The sequence below is a fragment of the Pyxicephalus adspersus genome, chromosome 5 (genome assembly GCF_032062135.1).
Source record: "Pyxicephalus adspersus chromosome 5, UCB_Pads_2.0, whole genome shotgun sequence".
Taxonomy (NCBI): Eukaryota; Metazoa; Chordata; class Amphibia; order Anura; family Pyxicephalidae; genus Pyxicephalus; species Pyxicephalus adspersus.
In genome coordinates, this window is record NC_092862.1 from 119,605,678 (window position 1) to 119,614,731 (window position 9,054).

Sequence of the window (9,054 nt, forward strand, 5' to 3'; positions counted from 1 at the left end):
CCAGAGAGTTCATTATTGAACAAATAGGACATAGCATGTACTACCTCCTGGAGTTTTTTTTTTTGTTTTCTCAGTTTAGTTTAGTTAGATCCACTTTAAATGGCTTAAAGGATTAGGAAACTTTCTAATAAAGTTCTCTTAGCCTTTTGGCCCTCACTGCTGAAAGTAGATTTAGTCATGCAGCCTCATTTCCAAAACTTAGAGGTATAAACATGTGTATCTATAAATTATACTTGCATCATTAGGGCAGTAAGAGCTGTGAAAATGGAATAGACTCCCTCAGGAAGTAGTTTCGGCAAGTTCTATATATTGCTTTAGGAAAAACCTGGATGCTTTTCAAGAAGTACGCAATATAACTAGGTATTTAAAGTTTTAAAAGAATGATACCCCAGACTGTTGATCCAGGGAACATTCGACTTCCTTACAGAATTGGGAAGGATTTTTTTTTACCCTGTTGGAGTGAATTGAAACATGTTTTATATGGGTTTTTTTTTGCCTTCCTCTGGATCAACTGCATACATAGTTCAATCTGGAATATGGTTATTTCCCTAATGGTTGAACTAAATGGACTTAACTTTTTTCAACCTGACTATACCTATACAACTATATATGCTGAGATCATTTTTCTGGTATACACATATCGGCATCAGGATAGTCACCCCATGACTATCAAGACTTTGTGATGATCAGGGCCTGTAAAGGGCCTGCACCAATAGCAATGTCTTGTTGTCAAGAGCCCATCTGACATCAACCTTCAAGTTTAACTGAAATCTCATGATAACATTGAAAGAACAAATAATATTTCACATATCAAATTTCAAGAAAATTGATTTATTACACAGTTTGGCAATAATCTGATGTGTGCTCATGGATCACACAAGTGCAGTCCGTAGGGAAAAAACTGCTAAAAATCCACTTATATACAACATTGGCTGAAAAGAGTCTAGTGTATTGCACAGAATAGCATTTCCACAATCTGGTAAAAGTTCATACTTTCCTAAGAAGGCACACTTGTATTTCATAACACATTGCTGATTCTTGTACTTGTGAAAGTACGTTAATTTCCAAAAAAAGCCTTTCAATAGACTAGGCAGTGAACATTCAAGTAACAATCTGGTTTTGGGATAGATGTCACATAACTATACCAGAGGAAGTGCCCATATTGCATAAACCAATAAAAATGAATGTAGGTTCAGGAAACTGTTGTGATTGATTACTGACCGTACACATTTATACATAAATGAACAATATTCATTTTAATTGTGCCTATGGATGGGTATAATAGGTAGTACAAGTCTGACAGATTCAAGGATAGGACACTTGGCAAAATGACCTGATTGTTGGGGGGGTGACTTTAATGTTTTTTATGAACAGCACATGTATTATAACTATTAATATTGTACAGGTAGTCCCCGAGTTAAGGACATCCGACATACGGACGACTTCTAGATACAAACTGGGCTTCCCTGCTGCACGTATGCAGGACAGAGGCTTGATATTGGTGAGGGAGGTCCTTTGCATGACTTTCAGAAGAATTCTTTTGCTAAACACAGCTGAGGTTGTGGGTGATCTTAAGGCCTGAGCTGTTCTGCAACCTCATGTAACTCTTTAATGACCAAGACAACCTCTGCAGTTGTATCTTTTTGCATATCAAAGCACAGCTTGCTCCAGAAGGTAATGGATGTCTAGGCCCAATAAAGATTTTTTTTTGCTTTGTTTGAGATTAGCTTACAGTGCAGGTTTTTTTACAGTAACTTACACCATGCTGCCTAATAATATGTTGAGACAAACATCTGTTCTTATTGCATTACATACAGACTTACATAGAAATTCAACTTAAGAACAAACCTACAGTCCCTATCTTAATGTATGTAACCCGGGGACTACCTGTATATGGTACCATCATCTTCTGTGGCACTGTAAAAAGTAAGAAATAAATATGGGGGCATATTAAACAACATAAATGCAGGGTTCTCCCCACAATTTTTTAATCGCTTAAGGAAGAAGCTGTAGGTGGGGGGTGACCCCTGTATTGTGACTAAACTTAAGTAAACACCCAAAAACAGCCAGGTGATTACTGAAAAGTGACGGGTGGTGCGGCCGGCTAAAAGGGTCTAGGAACAACCTTGTTAATTTCACAAAAAAAAAAAAATAGATGTCAGATAATTGTTGGTGATTGTTTCACACAGCGCCATTCTGTTCAGTGGAGAGCGTCACCTGCTGTGCTCTCCTCCATATCCACCACAGAGAACGATGTTGGGGGACTGCTTTACACATGGCAAATTTTCACCCAAGATGAGGATGACCATTTGTCATGAATGAGAATAATCTGACGTGTGTTCTTAGCTAAACGTTGGATTCAGATGGATGTGGGGGGGGGGCTTTTCAGTGCAATTACCGCTTTCTTACACCCCAAACTTTGTCCACAATTGAGGCACTACATGCCACCAACATTACACCATATGTTTGCTACATGCTGCACATAGAGAATGAGTGGACAGAGTAGTGAGCAAATTGGCCACTGTAACTTTCTAAAATACCTGTTCATTAGGAACCATCTCATCGGTTGGGATGGTCAAGCAGCATACAAGAACATACGAGAATTACAGAAAACAAAAGAACAGAAAATAAAGTGGTAATTTTAATTTAGTTAGTTTGTTTTTTTTAATTCTTTGGTGATGTATATTGTACATTCTATAGTTTTAGCTCTCTTTATTCCGGAAGAAACAGACCTTGTTCTGCGAAACGCGTACAATAGTATAATAACATCAACAAGAGTAAAATGTATCATGTATTATTGATACTTAAATATATTGTTGTTCTATGGATTTTAATTGTAATCAATATTTTGTTCTTAATTTCATGTCTTATAATATGTGTTGAATTAGCTACTTGAAATCATGTCTCAAATGTCCCAAATTTGTTCTTGTCAATTACAGAAATAGAGAACTTTTCCTTAATGAGCTTACAATCTAAAGGGAGGGAATGAGAGGTAAGGTGAAGAACAATGTATATTTGGCAGATACAGTTTTCATATTTTTAGAACTACCAATACGCAGAAAATGTCTGATATGATTAGTCTTTAGCTTGTCTGACATCCATAGTCACAGGTATGACTATTGTATATGAATGTACTGCAGTTGGATACTTATAGGGTCATATACAGCCAAGGTAAGGAAAGTTCAGCTGGATATATTGTGAGTCTGTACTGATCACTTTGGGGCTCTGATCCTTTTTATAAGACATATCCTCCTAGACTGTAAGCTTTTCGGAGCAGGGTCCTCTCCTTCTCATTTGCAACCCCCATTTAAAGTACAGCGCTGCACAATATGTTGGTGCTATATAAATCCTGTTTAATAATATCATACATGAGCAGTGTAGAGCTCCCCATATATCATATAGTACAGTATCTGCAGCCTGTGCAATGAATGCTTAGTCTGGCTGCCAGAACAGAGGTGACACATTGCAGATCAGAACAATGCTCCCTATGCTGGGGGCTGCACAGACAGAAGTGCACAGTCAGCACACTGTGGGCCTCTAATGTTCCTTCAGATTCCAGGACTCAGCAAGGAAGAGCCCCATTGTTAGATCTGAACTGCAATGTTATTTACTATTTTAAAATAAAAGACAAAGGTTATGTTGTTAGTAAATAAGGTTTATCCTGTAAACCAGTGGATGTCCGGTTAATAGGAAAAAAAGAAGCCCCTTGATTGAGTTTTTGCTGCACAAATTTAACACAAAGCCATTTAAAAGTTTCTGGGTCTGCTGGATGTTATAGTTTCACCCCAGATAAAGACATGAAAGTGCTTGGGTTTGCTGGGATCTGTAATTAAAAAAACAGCCCCTACACAAAGTTGTATAGATTTCATAACATGCTTGGATAAAACTTAAAAAAAAAGATGCAACCTAAAGGCATTCTGGTGCTTGTAGTTCTACCACAGCGAAGACAAGGAGGCAGATGGATTTGTTGGGATTTGTAGTACCACCAGGGATTCTATAACACGCTTGGGTTGTCACAACCAAAAAGTAAAGATCCAATCTAAAGGTATCTGGTCCTTTCTAAACAAGGATTTGCTGGGATTTGTAGTACTGCAAAAGAATTTATAACATAACTGTCTATTCACACCAAAGAAGCAAAAATAAAGATGCAACCTAAAGGCATTCTGGTGCTTGTGGTTCCATCCCCAAGCAAAAACAAGGAAACTGTTGCAAATTCTGGGATTTGTAGTATCACCAAGCTATTCTTAGCTATCGACAACTAAAAAATAAATATGCACCCTAAAGGCATTTTGGTGCTTGTAGTTCCACCCCAGATAATGAGAAAGATTTGCTGGGATTTTTAGTACCACATTAGATTCTTTAACATGCTTGACTAATTACCACATAGAACCAAAAACAAAGATGAAACCTAAAGGCATTCTGGTGCTTGTAGTTCCACTCTGGGTAAAGACAAAAATAAAGTTGGATTTGCTGGGATTTGTAGTACCACAAGCGAATATACTTTATAACATGCTTGGCTATTTACAGCATGGAACCACAAAATGAAGATGCAACCCAAAGTCATTCTGGTGCTTGTGGTTCACCAAGAAACAAATATCAGGGTTCAGACATAATGTGTTTGTAAATCCACACATCTAGAAAGTTATGGAATACTGGAATTAAGCTTGTACAAGAACTTGCAGAACAGGAAATGGAATCTTTTTACATTCAACTATGATAAGAAACAAAAAGTTGAGAATTGCAAACAAAAACATCAGCTGGTTTCAGTGAGATGTGAACTAGCTGAGCACAATGACACCATGCTGAGACATTAAAGAGCTGTCCTATGGATCACACCCATAACTTACCTTTATCACAGGGTGATAACTGTGCTCCTATCCTCTGCTTGTATTCTGAATGGGATCTTCTCTGTATAACAGATAATCAGGACTTTGGCTGAGCTCAGCCCACTTGGATGGGTCACACATGTACAGCCCCCCTGGGGGTCACCACATTGCAACACTGCACACCCAGGTCTGGATTCAATAATCAGCTCCTGAGATTGTATGCTGCTTCCAAATGTAGCTTTAATGAGGCCAGCTCAGAAATGACTGATAAATGAGAGTTCCCTCCATTCCTGGCAGGCTGCTGGGGTCACTGGACATGCTGCTAAGTCATTGATGGTTCATAAAACTGATAATCAGCTTCACTGCTACAATGTGTGCAGAGTGTTTGTGTGAGGGAGCTGCACTGCAATTTATCCTGGTGGGGGGAGCAACTCAGGGCTAGTAATCCTGATCCACTCCCCTGGAGATACCTCCCACCCCCTCCATCACAGCACTGTCACTGGGATCATTCACTATTATAGCACTTTTATTACAGATACATCCCTACAACAACAACAACAATGGGGATCAATCATTATCACAGCACTGACACTGAGATACACCACAAACATTGGAGATCATTCATCCTTACAGCTTGATCACTGGAGATAAATCCTTATCACAGAACTGCTATAAAGAACAAGCTTGCTACACTTTCCTGCAATGAGACCATGGAGATATTTTGTAGTAGAGCTCTGATACCAGAGATATCATTCACAGCAGATACTTCCATTATGGCACTGTCATTGGAAATCATCCCACTGCTGGCCCTAGATATACCAACCCCCTGTGCGCCACCTCCCTCATTCACAGACATTATCTCCCCAATACCCCCAGCAACTGGCTGATTTGCACTGAGAGCCCCGGGAGTTACCGCTTAATACAAACCGAAATGTTGCAGACTGATTATATCACTTCAGCAATCTTTTCATTATTATTTATCAAAGGAAAAAACAATTGAAACAAAATATTCTCTCACCTTTGATTGACAACCCCGGCGCTCCAGATGTGGGGATCAACCTCCTCTCTTTTCTCACAACAAGCAGGATTTTAGTTCAACATTTTTGTTTTGTTGTTAAAAAAAATTGTCATGCAAAAACACAGATCATTTCTGAATGACTGATATTAACTTTGAGGATCAAAAAAGCTTTCATACAGAATTTTCTAAAAGCCCCCCCCCCCACAACTACCACCACTGATCTCCACCCACACAATTCCAGAACAAAGTCCACTGGGGTTCTGCAATATTTACCTGTGACCTGCCTGCATGCAGTATTATTATTAATAATATTATTATTATTATTATACAGGCTTTATATAGCTCCAACATATTACACAGCCCTGTACATTAAATAGAGGTAGCAAATACCAGACAGATACAGACAGTGACACAGGAGGATAGAACTCTGCCCAGAAGATCTATAGACTTCTATGGGAGCAGGAGAATGCTCTGTCTCCCGGCACTATAGAAATCTATGGAGTTCTACTGAGCATGAGTAGGAAGCAGGACCCACAGCTAGAATTTAGGCGGTGATCTGTTCTAACCAACCAAGATCTTTGTACATACCAGTATCCAGCCTGCAATCATTGCAGCTTTCTTTCCTTTCTGTGCAGTAGAATTTAAGCCATACTCAGCAGGAAGAACATATAGAATGGCCCCTGCAGCGGGGGAGTTTTTGTTGGGATGGGATCTTTAAATTTGTGACCCTAGAAACTCACACCACCTCCCTACCCCCTGGCTTCCGCTGCAGTTTACCCAGACCTGACAATTCAAAATCTCTGCCCCTTTCCTTTGCTGCTGGCAATGAGAACATCTGTAACAGCTGATGGCTTCCTACAGAGGTAACACTTACCACTGCACCTGCATCCACCCCCCTCACGAACATTATGTTTGACTTCCCCCCAACCTCATCACCGTTTACACCAATTCCCACTAGCTTTCACCTTAGACCCCCCTATCCTCCTCCTCCTGAACTACTCCCGCACCCCCCACTCTCACTACTGCACCTATTGTTACATGCCAACTTCAGCTTTAGAAAAATACAGATGTTACATTTTTAAAAAAAAGTTAAAGTACTCTCAATTCATCCAGGTCCTTTTTGGAGCTGAATAGCCCCCATCACCCACTCATCCAGCAGCACTGGTCCTTTTAGGGCAGGGGTGTCAAACTCTGACCCGTGGGCCAAATTTGACCCTCAACGTCCTTTTTTTGGCCCCCAAAGGAATCCTAAATATGAATTGCAGCTGACCCGCCACTGCATTGAAATAGCGCTGCTTCTACAATTCCCGGCATTACTCGCGTCTATAGACCAGCAGCCTCTCTGCCTATGCGTGGCCCCGCATTGGGCTCTTTTATAGACGCAGGGAATTGTAGTAGCGGTGCTATTTCAGTTTCAAGTTTGACCCGCTACTTTGTTTTTATTTTGGCCCACTGTGCATTCAAGTATGACATCCTCGTTTTAGGGGTTGAATTCACCCATCATCATTTAGTCCACATTCTGTGAGCTCAGGGTGTCAAAGCCCCCCAAGGGGCACATCGTCAGTGTATTTGGAGGTCCCCGAAGAATGGCACAAAGTTTTTACTAAATCTTAATTTTCTATATGAAGTTTTGTTTCCATATGTTTTTTTTTTTTCTAAATAATGACTCAGAATTCTGTTGCGCAGCATTTACAAGGAAGACAAGTAAAAAGCGCTAGTCAGCAAGATTTTTACATAAGCTGCACTTCACAGAACTGATTTACGTATTATGACATTTTGCTTTAAATAAACACAATGGCCATCCATACAAAAACTAACTGCACATATTAAAGATTCACATGCGTCCTGCATGCCTAGATTAATACCAGATGCTGCTGAAAATCCTACAGACATGAACCCATCAGTGCTCCCTATTCTCTCCAGAAGCCTTCTGCATTAAAGTGTTTCAGTCACGTTAGATATACATCACCACCATTCACTGCACATCATTATGGGAAAACAAACTTCATACTGACTCAAAATGTTACCAATAAAACAAGAAACAGATTATAGATCCACCAGAACACAGGATGCAAAATAAAATAAAAAGGAGGCTTCTACTTGTAGGAAAAGTGAATGTGTTATTGTTTATGTTATTTGGAGTATTTTCATTGCTGACCCTGTCCAGGGGGGTAGAGCCAAACTGTATTCTTTTGTACAGACATATACACACAAACTTCTAAAGATTGATAGGACAGATTGCTAAAACAACATCTCCTGATATTACCGTCCCACTTTTTTCAATATATATGGCATAACATGCAGTATTGACTTTTCACAACCATAGTGAAGAATCCAATGTGGCATAAAGAGACCTCCCCATTTAATATATTAAATATGGAAGGAAAAATATTTTCTAAAATAATTGTTACTTGCACTTTACAGGCAGCAGAACACCAGAGAAAACATTACATGCACATTTGGAAATTGATTTACCTGCCAAAGGGTTTATGGAACAACCAGGTCCTGCACTCTCAGAGGCCTCTCTGCAGCTAAACTTTACAGCTTGGTCTAGGACCCACCCCAGCCTGTGATTGGACAAGGTAGCAGCCACATCACACTAATTAACTCAACCAAGGTTCCTATTATTAAATCTGCAGCTCAGTGCAATGTAAAAAGGCCCCCTCTTCTCAGATACAGTAAACTAGCAGTATTTAAAGATACTTTTTAATGAATCCATGTGATGTATTGTTGACTGCTTTGGACACTGTTATTCCCCCTGGTGACTGCTGTAACCCAGCGAAATATTCTAGAGACTTTCTGAGTCATTCTTTAGGCACCGTAAAGTGTTTTGGTTACTGCCTTAGACACTGTTACCCTGTTTCCGCGCAAAATAAGACAGTGTCTTATAATAATGTTTGCTCCAAAAAATGCATAACAACAGTCAACATTTATTCTTGAACAAAAAATCAACACTTATTCAAATATAGTCATGTCATCATCTTCTGGAACATCATCATAGTTCTCCAAACCCTGAATTCCATCTTGAATTTCTTGTGACTCCAGTTCCTTCAGAACCATTTGCCCCAATTTCTTATGTCTAGCAATAGCGCTTTCCTTACATGAGCACCTCTTGTCCATGTATTTATATGTATTGTAGATAATTTTCGCGGTAGGGTTTATTTTCCGGGAAAGAGGGTACCTGCACTGGTGAATGCCAGGGGCACAATA